The sequence below is a fragment of the Schistocerca gregaria genome, chromosome 3 (assembly GCF_023897955.1).
Source record: "Schistocerca gregaria isolate iqSchGreg1 chromosome 3, iqSchGreg1.2, whole genome shotgun sequence".
NCBI classification, from domain to species: domain Eukaryota; kingdom Metazoa; phylum Arthropoda; class Insecta; order Orthoptera; family Acrididae; genus Schistocerca; species Schistocerca gregaria.
Genome location: NC_064922.1, coordinates 274,090,170 through 274,105,402, shown reverse-complemented (window position 1 = coordinate 274,105,402; position 15,233 = coordinate 274,090,170). Strand labels below are relative to the sequence as shown.

The window sequence follows — 15,233 nt, the reverse complement described above, 5'->3', positions numbered from 1 at the left end:
AGGCGGGCTGCTAGATTTGATACTGGTAGGTTCGATCATCACGCAGGTGTTACGGAAATGCTTCAGGAACTCGGGTGGGAGTCTCTGGAGGAAAGGAGGCGTTCTTTTCGTGAATCGCTACTGAGGAAATTTAGAGAACCAGCATTTGAGGCTGACTGCAGTACAATTTTACTGCCGCCAACTTATATTTCGCGGAAAGACCACAAAGCTAAGATAAGAGAGATTAGGACTCATACAGAGGCATATAGGCAGTCATTTTTCCCTCGTTCTGTTTGTGAGTGGAACAGGGAGAGATGCTAGTTGTGGTAAGAAGTACCCTCCGCCACGCACCGTATAATGGATTGCGGAGTATGTATGTAGATGTAGGTTCCAGCCCTAGCATGTGTCTATCAAGAGCTACATGGAAACGATTGTGAGAATCGTGTTAACTTCTGTACATGGGCATTAAAACAGGATGCTCCAAATGTACCATGTATCTTGCTTAGTTATGAAGCTAAATTTATCAGTCATGGCCAGGTACAACGCCAAAACATGCACTACTGGTCTGTTGACTATCGCCGGCCGGAGTGGCCGTGCGGTTCTAGGCGCTACAGTCTGGAGCCGGGCGACCGCTACGGTCGCAGTTTCGAATCCTGCCTCAGGCATGGATGTGTGTGATGTCCTTAGGTTAGTTAGGTTTAATTAGTTCTAAGTTCTAGGCGACTGATGACCTCAGAAGTTAAGTCGAATAGTGCTCAGAGCCATTTGAATCATTTTTTTGTTGACTATCCCCTTTGCCTTCGTCAAAGTGGAACGTCAGCTTCCATGGAGTGTAAACGTGTGGTGTGGGATAGTAAACCTCAGCTCATAGGCCTGTTTCTCATGGACGGGACACTGAACTCACACACCCTCCTAACAGACACCATGCGGATGCTAGAAGACGTTCCTCTACAGTCTAGGAGGAACCTGTGGTACCAACATGATGGCTGCCCAGCCGATAGTGGCCGAAGTGTAACAGCATGTCTTTATGACTTGTTTCGATATCGTTGTATTGGACTCAGAGGACCTGTACCTTGGCTGGTCCGTCATCCAGATTTATTGCCGGTAGACTTTCTTCTGTGGGGAAAGCTGAAAGTGCTGTCTACAAGGACATACCAACTACATCCGATGTTAATGCAATGACATGAACATCTCCTCTGAAATTGTAGCACGTGTGCAGCAGTCGTTCCATAGCAGACTAGAAGCTTGTATTGCGGCAGCCAGTAGTCATTTTGAACAGAATCTGTTATGATCAATTGTCTCGTTACTGGTGAGAATCCACACATTTATGTTGTTCATTAGTTTGTGCTACCACAAGTATTGTACAAGTGTCGGAATTGAAACTTTCCAAAACATGATATTTCGTAAACGACTCTCATCAGAATACCACACTTTTAGTTTTTTTAGTGTCAGCAGGCCTTGTTCCATGTAAAAGTTGTAATGTTGCATAAAAATACACTTTCTGAGCCCCTGATTACCAATCCATTCTGTGAAATCCGCACATCGAAGCAATTCCCATTTCCTCAACATGATGCAAGTTTTAGTTGATTCACCCTATATGTGAAAGTAGAAGAAAGTACGTCGGTATTTTGTAAGACACATCGATTGTAGTCCATGGAAAAAATGGAAATGAACGTTTGGCGTCATTGGCCGGGAGGCATCTTGCGGGGCAGGTCCGGCCGCCTTGGTGCACGTCTTATTACATTCGACGCCACATTGGGCGACCTGCGCGCCAGATGGGGATGAAATGATGATGAAGACAGCACAACATCCAGTCCCCGAGCGGAGAAAATCCTCGACCCAGCCGGGAATCGAATCCGTGCCCGTAGGATGGCCATCCGCCAGGCCGACCTCTCAGCTATCGGGGCGGACATTGTAGTCTATAATAAACACTGTTAAAATATCTGTCATGTATCAAAGTATATTGCTTAACATGAACTGTTGTAAGTTATCATAGAATAAAATGACATTCTGGGTAAGAATTGAAAACACTTCCTTATAAAATCTGGGATTCAGGATTAACTGTAATGTTAAACAAAAAAATAATTTTTTCAGATATGCCGTGTTAAGTTCAATCTTTAACCGTTTTCTTACTAGGCGAAAGTATCAATATTTTCCTCTATTATATGTAAGCGTATTCAGAAAAATAATCATTTCAACAATGTCGAGGTCATTCATTCTCGTAAGAGTTTATTTTATACACTGGCGGAAAAAATAATTTATATAGAGTAATGAAATTTCTAGAATACACTTGTCTATGCAATACATTGAAGTGATTAACATTGCAAGATCACAGGTTAATGTAAGCGCAAGATAAGCCATTGCAAATGCGAAATGCTGGTACACTGATAACCGGTTTAGCCGCCAGAGTGTTGATTGCAAACGTCCATGCACTGTGTTGTACAGATGGGGTATGTCAGTTTGTGGGATGGAGTTCCATTCCTGTTGCACTTAGTCGATCAGTACAGAGACGGTTAATACTATTTTTGGGTAAGTTGTCGCCCGATGATGTCACATATATACTCAGTTGGAGACAGATCTGGTGGTCGAATAGGCCAAGCAACTTGTCGATACTCTGCGGAGCATGTTGAGTTATAACAGCGGTATGCGGACGAGCGGTGTACTGTTAAGAAACGGCCCCTGGGATGCTGTACGTGAATGACAGGTCGAAACACCAGACTGACGTACAATGTTGCATTCGTGGTGCGTGGGATAACTGCTAGAGTGCTCCTGCTACCATGCGAAATCACTCCCCGAATCGTAACTCCAGGTGTAGGTCGAATGTGTCTAGCACACAGACAGGTCGGTTGGAGGCCCTCAACCGGCCTCCTTCTAGCCAACACACGACCATCACTGGCACCGAGGTAGAGCCAGCTTTCATCAGAAACCGCAATAGATCTCCAGCCTGTCCCGCAACGAGTACGGCAAGAAAAAAGGAATAAAAGTGAGATAGTGTTAATACTTTCATCCTTCTTTACCTCCTCTGCATTACTGCGGATGACGTGTCACTAAACACATTTGTACTGTGCATGCAGTACACGTGAGGCGTCTAGTTGTTTCCGCTGCCCTGTGTGGAATACATAAGTTCTTGTACACTTCACTAACCTCCTGTCTTCATGATGATGATGTCCCCAGCGCAGAAAACAGCACGCAGGTCGTCGATTCTTTTCCTTGAGGCTGAAATTAACTTCACCGGGAACTGCTGCTACGAATAAACTATAACTCATTTGGGATGCCACTCGTGTTTTTATTGATATAGACACGAGAAAATATTCTTGATCACAACGTATTGAACATATCTTTCCACAGTCATTATATACATACATCGTGCCACAGACAACACGTCTGTCTACTGGAACCGTCAGAACTGTAGTAAATAAAATTGCATGAAACAAATACTGCTATAACAGACAACATGTCTGTCTACTGGAACGGTCAGCACTGGAGAGCCGGACTACCCGAGACACTTAGCGCGCCAAGCTGCAAGGCGTGACCCGAACGCCACCGAAGTGCATCTGCTGTAATATCGTCAGTCTTTTGTTTTAGTAATACTTTGATTTTAATAATTTTGAAATGACTGATTGATAGCTGGCTGTTGAGAGACGTGTATTTAAAAAAAATTAAGTAATTTTGATGACAGGTTTAATTAATAATCGCAACTAAAGTTTAACGTTTTGGCGCCCTACCGCCGAACACAGCAGCCAATCACATAGCAGCAGCATTATGCAGGCGGTCTTTCTCACGGGAATGGTACCGAATCTAACATCTGTCACCGGTACCTCATCCCACATTGTGTCATCTCTGTGCTTCTTGCATCTCCACTGCCCTGGGAATAGTTTCCTAGAGCCTAATATGATGACTGAATAAGCCAGAAATATTACACAAGCTTTCGCTTGACACCACTCAAGTAGCAAATGGCTGCGGTTTGGGGTCGGTGGGATGTACGCTACAGGGTGTCTGAGTCGGAGTTGTCTTTCAAGCAAACGGTTTGTAACAGTTCGCTGTTTCATTGTGGTGCCAACTGCTGCTCAAATTGCTGCTGTAGATGAATTACGATGCTCCAAAACCATACGCCGAACACAATGGTCTTCCCTCTCGGTAGTGCCACGTGACCGCCCGGAGTCCGGTCTTCTTGCGACTGTACATTCGCGTGACCACCACTTCCAGCAAACCTGCTATTTCTTTCTGCAATATCGCTGAAGTAACATCCATCTTCTCATTAAACGACCTCGTCGCACAAGTCCTTCTTTGCATCACAGTTAGGCGTGGCCACTGTTTCTATGTTTCGATACAGTGTATCGATACGTGGAACTGTTTCAGTGTTTCGGAACGGCTATGGTTCACTGTTTCGAAACAGTGGTGTTTCATTCCGCCCCTGTCTGGGATAACTGCATCAGATTTGATCTCGAGCCACACACAGAAACTGTATCGTTGTTTCAAAATAAGGCTGTTTCAGTCCACCTGTTCTTGGAACGGACTAATTGTATCGAAACACTGATGTTTCATTCACCTCTGTGTCGGACGAGATTTGGGCTCGGCACAGGTACTGAAACACATTTAACATACCACTTCATGACACACTTTCAAGAGTGTCGAAATCCTTTTGACAAGCAATAGCATGAAGCTTATGATATCCGAAAATAAAGCTTCTTTTCTAGCTGACTGTCATATTCCGAAATGACGTTACATCTGCTTTATAAACACTAACCAAACAATATTCACATTCAAAATAATAAATACACTCCTGGAAATGGAAAAAAGAACACATTGACACCGGTGTGTCAGATCCACCATACTTGCTCCGGACACTGCGAGAGGGCTGTACAAGCAATGATTACACGCACGGCACAGCGGACATACCAGGAACCGCGGTGTTGGCCGTCGAATGGCGCTAGCTGCGCAGCATTTGTGCACCGCCGCCGTCAGTGTCAGCCAGTTTGCCGTGGCATACGGAGCTCCATCGCAGTCTTTAACTCTGGTAGCATGCCGCGACAACGTGGACGTGAACCGTATGTGCAGTTGACGGACTTTGAGCGAGGGCGTATAGTGGGCATGCGGGAGGCCGGGTGGATGTACCGCCGAATTGCTCAACACGTGGGGCGTGAGGTCTCCACAGTACACCGATGTTGTCGCCAGTGGTCGGCGGAAGAAGCACGTGCCCGTCGACCTGGGACCGGGCCGCAGCGACGCACGGATGCACGCCAAGACCGTAGGATCCTACGCAGTGCCGTAGGGGACCGCACCGCCACTTCCCAGCAAATTAGGGACACTGTTGCTCCTGGGGTATCGGCGAGGACCATTCGCAACCGTCTCCATGAAGCTGGGCTACAGTCCCGCACACCGTTAGGCCGTCTTCCGCTCACGCCCCAACATCGTGCAGCCCGCCTCCAGTGGTGTCGCGACAGGCGTGAATGGAGGGACGAATGGAGACGTGTCGTCTTCAACGATGAGAGTCGCTTCTGCCTTGGTGCCAATGATGGTCGTATGCGTGTTTGGCGGCGTGCAGGTGAGCGCCACAATCAGGACTGCATACGACCGAGGCACACAGGGCCAACACCCGGCATCATGGTGTTGGGAGCGATCTCCTACACTGGCCGTACACCTCTGGTGATCGTCGAGGGGACACTGAATAGTGCACGGTACATCCAAACCGTCATCGAACCCATCGTTCTACCATTCCTAGACCGGTAAGTGAACTTGCTGTTCCAACAGGACAATGCACATCCGCATGTATCCCGTGCCACCCAACGTGCTCTAGAAGGTGTAAGTCAACTACCCTGGCCAGCAAGATCTCCGGATCTGTCCCCCATTGAGCATGTTTGGGACTGGATGAAGCGTCGTCTCACGCGGTCTGCACGTCCAGCACGAACGCTGATCCAACTGAGGCGCCAGGTGGAAATGGCATGGCAAGCCGTTCCACAGGACTACATCCAGCATCTCTACGATCGTCTCCATGGGAGAATAGCAGCCTGCATTGCTGCGAAAGGTGGATATACACTGTACTAGTGCCGATATTGTGCATGCTCTTTTGCCTGTGTCTATGTGCCTGTGGTTCTGTCAGTGTGATCATGTGATGTATCTGACCCCAGGAATGTGTCAATAAAGTTTCCCCTTCCTGGGAAAATGAATTCACGGTGTTCTTATTTCAATTTCCAGGAGTGTATGTGAAAATCATTCAGTGACCTGTTGTGCCAATCGCTGTTCCACATTATCCTCGCCTCTGAAACTTGGTTGAAACCAAACATTTCTTCCGACGCTATCCGAATCGCTGGTTACTCTCTCCTAAGAGCAGATTGTGAAACACGACGCGGGGGTGGTGTGGGTGCCTATGTTTGCTCTGAACTGACACCTACTGTACTATGCACGTAGGATACAAAGGGCGAAGGAGAAGCAGAGTTCTTGTTCTTCGAAATAAATACATCAAATCAGAAGCTGCTAATTGGAGTAATCTATAAACCTCCAAACGTCGGTGCCATGTCCTCCTTTCAGTCTGCCCTGTCCTCACTCGTGACACAGTATGAACACATAATCATTATGGGCGACACAAACATCGACTTTCAGTTAAAATCTCCCTCTGCCGAAATACTAAGGCGACTGTTCCACTCCAATGATATGAGTTTAACTCCGCTGGACCCAACTCATCACACGCCACACAGCCACACACTCATAGATATAATAGCAACAAAGCGACCAGATAAAATAATCCGCGCCAATCAGACATCCGCTCCGGGACTCTCTGCTCATGACGTGATATTCTTAAATTACTCAATGCATACAATCAAAGAAAAATCTCACCAGGTAACCTACAGAAACTTAAAAAATGTTAACCATGACGCTCTTCAAAAGGATTGCTCAGACATCCCTTGGCATGATACAAGCAATGAACCGACTTTAGACGGAAAAATTCGGCAATTATGTCGCAAAATTATTGCACTGTATGATAAACATGCTCCTCAACGCACTGTCAAGGTAAAGTGAGCTCCCGCTCCGTGGCTCACCACTGCATTACGCCAGTTAATGAATAAACGTGATGCTGCACATATGGCCTTCAAGCGTAATCCAACTCCCGAGGCATACGAAGCTTATAGGAAACTCCGAAACAGAACCAAGCAAAGCGTGAGGAATGCCAAAATCAGACATGCCCGCTCTGTCGTATGCTGCATATCAAAACCTGCTGCACTGTGGAAAAAGCTGCGCAGTTTCGGTATAGGGAAGCGAAGATCTGACGCTGTTTATCAAACATCTGCAGAAGAATTAAACGATTTCTTCTAAACAGCTGTAAACTGCCACGCAGCGACAAATTACCAGCCCCAAGATATCAATCTCTCGAGAGACAAGTTTTTTCTAAAACATGTCACTACCGGCACAGTACACAAGGCAATTATGAGAATCTCTTCCGAGGCAGTAGGAAATGATGGAGTGAGCATTGGCATGATTAAGAACGTCGTAGACACTATTATTCCAGTTATCATTGACATCTTCAACCTGTCTCTTGTCAGTAGTACATATCCTACTGAGTGGAAGCAAAGTTTAACTAAGCCTATACCCAAGACTGACAACCCTAAGTCGCCAGGTGACTACAGGCCGCTCAGCATACTACCTGCAATATCTAAAGCCCTAGAATACATCGTCCATGAACAGCTGACGGATTACCTCAAAACTCATAACATCCATGACGAATATCAGTCAGGCTTTCGAAAGCACCATGGTACAGCAACTGCATTAATCAAAGTAACTGATGACATTAAACATGCTATGGACAGACGTGAAGCTACTATCCTAACACTGCTTGACTTTATCAAGGCTTTTGACACAGTTGACTTCGATATATTACTAATTAAAATGAAACAGCTGAATTTCTCAAACAGCGCAATACACTGGTTCGACAGCTACCTCAAAAACAGAAGTCAATAAGTCATTTGTGGGTCAGAAAAGTCATCATGGAAAAGTGTGCGCTCTGGAGTTCCCCAAGGCTCTGTCCTTGGTCCACTACTCTTCTCACTGCACATTAATGATATTTCTTCAGTGATTCACTCCTGCACCTACCATCTATATGCCGACGACATCCAACTGTACATAAGTGCAAGCCCCAAAAACATTGTTGGCGCAGTAGCGAGATCTTTGCTCTGTTTCTCGATGGGCACAGAACCTAGGTCTGAAACTAAACCCCAAGAAATCCCAGGTCATACTTACATCTCATCCAAAGTTAATCAGCCGGTACTTTCGCGAAACAGTCCCTACAATACTCCTCAATGGTACCCAACTACCATACCAAAAAAACAGTAAAAGACCTTGGAATAATCTTGGATGAACACCTAAACTGGGAAGAACAAACAGTCACAGCTTGCCAGAAATCGCTCTCATCCTTACATGCAATTCAAAAATTTAGAAAAATATTTCCAACCCATGTTAAACAAAAATTAGTCCAAACACTAGTCTTGCCTAATCTTTACTACTGCGATGTAGTTCAACACGTCACAAATAGTGAAAATTCTAGATGTCTCGAGCTAGTGATGAATGCTTGCGTTAGATACGTGTGCAATATTCGGTTGTATGATCATATCAGTCCTACATACTCCCAGCTAGGTTGGATACTCCCACATAAGGCACGCGATCTCCACACGATGTGCTTTCTTCATCAATTTCTTAGCCACTGGTGCCCCCAATACTTATCTTCTCACATTAAAAACCTATCATCAATCCACAATCGCAATACCAGATCGGATACGTCTAGCATCTTGGCTGTACCTTTACATAACACAAAATCTCTCTCCGTGTCATTCTCCATCTCAGCCATACGACTATGGAACGCACTCCCCTGTGATCTGCGTCTTATCCAGAACTACTCAACATTCAAGAGGGAACTCAAAATTTACATATCAGGGACGGTATAGCCACCATTGTTGTGCCCCTCCCATCTGTTTCTTTCTCCTCTCCATCACAGCTTCGAATTTTACCATTCTATTTCTCTTCCTCTAACCTATTTACCTCTTATATATCTCTTTCACCCCATTCTATCGTCTTATGTCTCTGCTCGATGAGAATAACTCACAAGCTGCAAGAATATAACGAGAAAATTCCCAACTAACAATGGAACTGACATTCACAAAAGAAAAGTATCTTTACTTTCAAATACATAGTCACTATTATTATTATTATTATCATTATTATTCTTGATTGTTATAATTATTTTTTTATTGTTATAATTATCATTGTACTACTTTTATAATCTCTATTTTTTTTCTTTAACATCAATACTGCATAATACGTTATATGTCCTTAATGTTATGTAGAAACTGTAACTCGTTCAATCTGAGTATGGCTGGTTAGGTGTAAGAGAGGGCCTGAAGGCCCTAATCTTGCCAGGTAAAATAAATGCATAAATAAATAAATAAATAAATTACACTTTTTGATAACATACGCTTCTCTCATTCTGGAAACATCCCCCAGGCTGTGGCTAAGCCATGTCTCCGCAATATCCTTTCTTTCAGGAGTGCTAGTTCTGCATGTCTCGCAGGAGAGCTTCTGTAAAGTTTGGAAGGTAGGAGACGAGGTACTGGCAGAAGTAAAGCCGTGAGTACCGGGCGTGAGTCGTGCTTCGGTAGCTCAGTTGGTAGAGCACTTGCCCGCGAAAGGCAAAGGTCCCGAGTTCGAGTCTCGGTCGGGCACACAGTTTTAATCTGCCAGGAAGTTTCATATCAGCGCACACTCCGCTGCAGAGTGAAAATCTCATTCTGGAAACATCCCCCAGGCTGTGGCTAAGCCATGTCTCCGCAATATCCTTTCTTTCAGGAGTGCTAGTTCTGCATGTCTCGCAGGAGAGCTTCTGTAAAGTTTGGAAGGTAGGAGACGAGGTACTGGCAGAAGTAAAGCCGTGAGTACCGGGCGTGAGTCGTGCTTCGGTAGCTCAGTTGGTAGAGCACTTGCCCGCGAAAGGCAAAGGTCCCGAGTTCGAGTCTCGGTCGGGCACACAGTTTTAATCTGCCAGGAAGTTTCATATCAGCGCACACTCCGCTGCAGAGTGAAAATCTCATTCTGGAAACATCCCCCAGGCTGTGGCTAAGCCATGTCTCCGCAATATCCTTTCTTTCAGGAGTGCTAGTTCTGCATGTCTCGCAGGAGAGCTTCTGTAAAGTTTGGAAGGTAGGAGACGAGGTACTGGCAGAAGTAAAGCCGTGAGTACCGGGCGTGAGTCGTGCTTCGGTAGCTCAGTTGGTAGAGCACTTGCCCGCGAAAGGCAAAGGTCCCGAGTTCGAGTCTCGGTCGGGCACACAGTTTTAATCTGCCAGGAAGTTTCATATCAGCGCACACTCCGCTGCAGAGTGAAAATCTCATTCTGGAAACATCCCCCAGGCTGTGGCTAAGCCATGTCTCCGCAATATCCTTTCTTTCAGGAGTGCTAGTTCTGCATGTCTCGCAGGAGAGCTTCTGTAAAGTTTGGAAGGTAGGAGACGAGGTACTGGCAGAAGTAAAGCCGTGAGTACCGGGCGTGAGTCGTGCTTCGGTAGCTCAGTTGGTAGAGCACTTGCCCGCGAAAGGCAAAGGTCCCGAGTTCGAGTCTCGGTCGGGCACACAGTTTTAATCTGCCAGGAAGTTTCATACGCTTCTCTGTTCATGTACAGTAATCATATTAGGAAACGCAAGTAAGCCTACAACATTCTGAATAAAAAAAGGCGTAGAGTGACAGTTATTAGCCATATACATAAATCTGATGTAGGTATAATTGCAAGCAATCTCTTTGACATATCACTGATACTGTAATGGTGAACGGGAAGGGCTAGGAAGCATGGTAATTTATAGTAACGGTTCGGAGACCACCTTGAAAGGCAACATTTTTTTCTGTTATATTTTGTTATTTATTCGAATTAATTGGGGTTATTTGTGACTCTGTAGTCACTGTGCCTGTTATCCTCAATGATTCCCTTTGTGTGCATGGAAATTAGCAGGATGGGTATATCACCCATAATAGCGGAATGTGGGAATCCCAGTAGCATACCCGTTGTTTCTGCAGTTTACTCCCACCTCCAGTTCCCTTCCAGTGGTTCTTCTGTCTTCAGCTATGGCTGTCCTCAGCCAATTCAAAAGTATGAAAGTCACACGACACGAAAGCAGCGCATTTGCTGCAGGAAATATGAAACTACTAAGACGCCTAAGTGATAATTTCATACTTTCTGCGATATGATTAGCGCTCTCGCACCTCATTTGTATTTATGTGGACGTACTTATACAGTAGACAGAAACATTACATTGTACTGTTTTATTTGTTTCGAAACAGTTACGTGTTTCAGTTTGCCCATCTCTAATCACAATATTTTACATCGCTGAAGTAACATCAATCTTCTCATTAAACGACCTCGTCGCACAAATCCTTCTTATCATCTCAATATTTTACCATCAGTGTGTGAAGTCGTTAATATTTTGATAGTTCCTATTATGCAGTAAGATTGCAAGAAAGTTTACTGTTGCCAATAAAATAATAAGCAGTAAGTTCTGCTCATTTCTTTTCTTAATGATGCAAAATTACTATGTGTATGTCAATACCTCTACCTACATGATAGCACGCTATGATACCGTCGTCACACATTACCAGACAAAGCTAGTCTCTGGACAGAAATCGCTGGTATATGAATACTGGATATTTTTTGTTGTTGGAGCACAGTAGCTGTTTTGACGATCTCTGGATCAAGACAAGATGGCAGTCGTTACTTTGTCAATCGGAAAATTAACAAAATGCATAATAAAGTTCCCACAGATGCTCCGGCGTATCGTCTTGTGGCAGAATCCAAGCTGTAAAATTTTGAAACTGTTTTCGAATCGACGCATGATTCGATTATGCCAGGGTGATGTTCGTAGACACAGTTTTATACCTTAACAACGGATGAATGCCTAAGTGCGTATTCAGTGGCAAGTCATCACTTTTACTAGCATCCACAATACAAATATCTTTCTCTTTGGTCCTTACACTGACAACGCTAACTTCTGAGAATGGATAACAGTTCAGTACAGAAAACTATAACTGTCCGTATCCACTTATGACACTGTCCATACAATGGATAAAATTCAGTCTCTCTTCCGTCCAAAATAAAGCGGAAAATTACTTGGATACAGCCAGAAAAAAACGATATATCTGCGTTCTTTGAACGAGATTTCTCTTGTTTCAGATGCCCGATTAATTATTCACTTCTTCCTCCAACATCTTTCGCCCTTGTAATTCTTGGCGTACGGTTCCTTTTTTTAATTTTCATCTCTTGCGATATCCTCATGTGTATGGAGTTTCAGAATTACTGAGCTACTTTCCTTATTAACATTTCAATTTGTTATTACAAACTGGTGAAGCAATCATTCTCTAGAAATTTCTGATTTCCTTCCGTCTCCTCTTGTTAGTACTGCGTTCTCCTTCTCGACATAATGTCTCTGTGATCTTCATAGACGTTTCTGTTTTCAGTCACCATGAAAGCTGTTTTGCCTTCTGCAAAATAATCCATTTTTCAGTAATCAGTTCAGCGTACGTGCCTGTCTGCCAATACACATCAGAGTCCCAGCCAAGAATGACTGCACATCCGCGCGACCGCTACGGTCGCAGGTTCGAATCCTGCCTCGGGCATGGATGTGTGTGATCTCCTTAGGTTAGTTAGGTTCAAGTAGTTCTAATTTCTAGGGGACTGATGACCTGAGAAGTTAAGTCCCATAGTGCTCAGAGCCATTTGAACCATTGTACTGCACATCAATATTTCCAGCTCTCTCCTCCAGATTTCACCATTCACTCCTTGCTACTAAGAAATACAGTACTTCTTTTTATAAATATGCAACTGATTTTCTACTCATAATCATAGTTGCCACATCTGTCGCTCTTAAATTTTCAGAGCCCCCTCTTATACTGACTCCTTTCTCATGTTATTGCCGCACTGACAAATTTTATCGTAGATTAAACGGTCCCTTCAGGACCAGAGCTTCAGAATACATAGAATTTACATGCAACTGCGTTGAGAAAATGGTGTAACAAATTCATACAACACATTGTTTCATTTTTTCTCATTATGACCTGAAGTAAATAAAAGAAATTAAAATGAATGACTAATTACGAATTTATTATACCTTCCAGCTAAACATTAGATTGGCGTGAGGCTGTTTGGTGATCAAGGAAGGGCCTGAAAACATGCGAGTTATAAAATGAAGCACATACTCAGCTATCAGCACCCGACGACAATCCACGTCACAGTTCCTTCCCATGATTTTCTATAGTAATTAAGTTATTGCCCTTTTATAAAATCGAATGTGACGTGCGTAAAGTGTGCAGAATTACTAACGGCAGCGCTAATTGGCTGTAATCGAAGACACCTGGTCTCCTGGTGTGAGGCTGTTGTAACTTCAGTGTCCACTGTTGTTGTTATTGTCTTCAGTCCAGAGATTGCTTTGATGCAGCTCTCCATGCTACTCTATCCTGCGCACGCTTCTTCATTTCCCAGTACCTACTGCAACCTACATCCTTCTGAATCTGTTTAGTGTATTCATCTCTTGGCTCCCTCAATTATTTTTTCTCTCCACGCTGCCCTCCAATACTAAATTGGTGATCCCTTGATGCCTCAAAACAAGTCCTACCAACCAATCCCTTCTTCTAGTCAAGTTGTGGCACAAATTTCTCTTCTCCCCAATTCTATTCAATACTCCCTCATTAGTTATGTGATCTACCCATCCAATCTTCAGCATTCTTCTGAAGCACCAGTAAAGCTGCATGCCCTCGGGGAAAATTACAGCTGTGGTTTCCCCTTGCTTTCAGCCGTTCCCAGTAGAAGTACAGCAAGGCCGTTTTGGTTAACGTTACAAGGCCAGATCAGGCAATCATCCAGACTGTTGCTCTTGCAACTACTGAAAAGGCTACTGCCCCTCTTCAGGAACCACACATTGTCTGGCCTCTCAACAGATATCCCTCCGTTATGGTTGCATCTATGGTACGGCTTTCTGTATTGCTCAGGCACGCAAGCCTCCCTACCAACGGCAAGGTCCTATCACAAAACGGGGCGAAAATTGCGCAGTACCACCAGATTTCGACTTCGCAGTTACAATGTTTACCTCCCATTTTTGGTAACAAATTGCTCTGTCAACATAAACATAACGTATACCATCATACCTGAATTCTGACGAGCTACCGAATGGCGTTAATAAAAGTGTAGCCGTCTATTTCTGAAAGGACATTGCTGCTTTGCAATCACAATTGAAAAAATAGTTACTTGTATGAAGAAAATAGCATATTACAAGCCCTTTGCGAATTATGATTGGCAAGAAACCGTTTTATGATATCTCAAACGGTTTATGAAATTTAAGAAGTGTCCGCACTGGGACACCCCACCTGCTACTCGTCGTAAATTTCTTACCCCTGATAACACTTTAACTAATCAGAGGTTCCCTGAGGAATTTGTATGCTGTTCCGAAGAGAAGTAACATGACCAAAAATTTATTGAATTAATTATCCTTTATTTGTTTCCTAGGCCTTTGATTGTGTCATGTGGGACAAGCTGTGGAATATGCTCGATGAGTATGGGGTTCTCAATCACTACTAAAAGGTCTATATATGAAGATAGTAACTGTTCTCGAAAGAACAGATACCATTGATGACTGTGCAGCTTCTCTACAATAAATGATAATTATTGACTGAAATCCTCAGCTGCTGACAGGTGTTGTTGATATACCTCGATGGGGACAGCCGAAAATGTGTGCCTCGGCCGGGACTCGAACCCGGGATCTCCTGCTTGCATGGTAGACGCTCTATCCACCTGAGCCACCGAGGACACAGACGAACAGCGTGACTGCAGGGATTTATTCCTTGCACGCCTCCCGTGAGACGCAAATTGGAGGTGTATCAAGAACACCTGTCGGGAACTGAGGGTTTCAATTAATTATCATTTACTAAAAGATCTTCATGCCAGATATATCAAATCATACAGTTGGATGGTGAATACTCGGAGCTTTGCGAAATGACAAATGGAATCAGACAAGATTGTATACTGTGACCTCATCTCCGTAACATCTACGTAGAGTATATCATCAGAGGCGCACTCGTTGGCTGGAATGATGGAATTTCAATTAGCGACAGGAAAATCACCACTCTACCCGTTGCTGATTATTCGGTCACTGCAGGAGTGGGGAAAACTTTAGTGATCCGTTCTTCAGAGTTAAGACAATTAGTTTACATTTCGGTCTAGAGATAAACATGAAAG

At 44.2% G+C, this 15,233-nt stretch overlaps 1 protein-coding gene and 1 non-coding gene across 2 annotated transcripts in view; one reads left to right on the top strand and one right to left on the bottom strand.

Moving 5' to 3' along the window:
- Positions 1-15,233, top strand: part of LOC126355053 (4-hydroxy-2-oxoglutarate aldolase, mitochondrial-like) — an 85,983-nt gene that overhangs the window by 24,640 nt on the left and 46,110 nt on the right. The gene's annotated exons all lie outside the window — the stretch shown is intronic.
- Positions 14,731-14,804, bottom strand: Trnaa-ugc (transfer RNA alanine (anticodon UGC)). Its single transcript has one exon. It is a non-coding gene; the product is annotated as a tRNA-Ala (tRNA).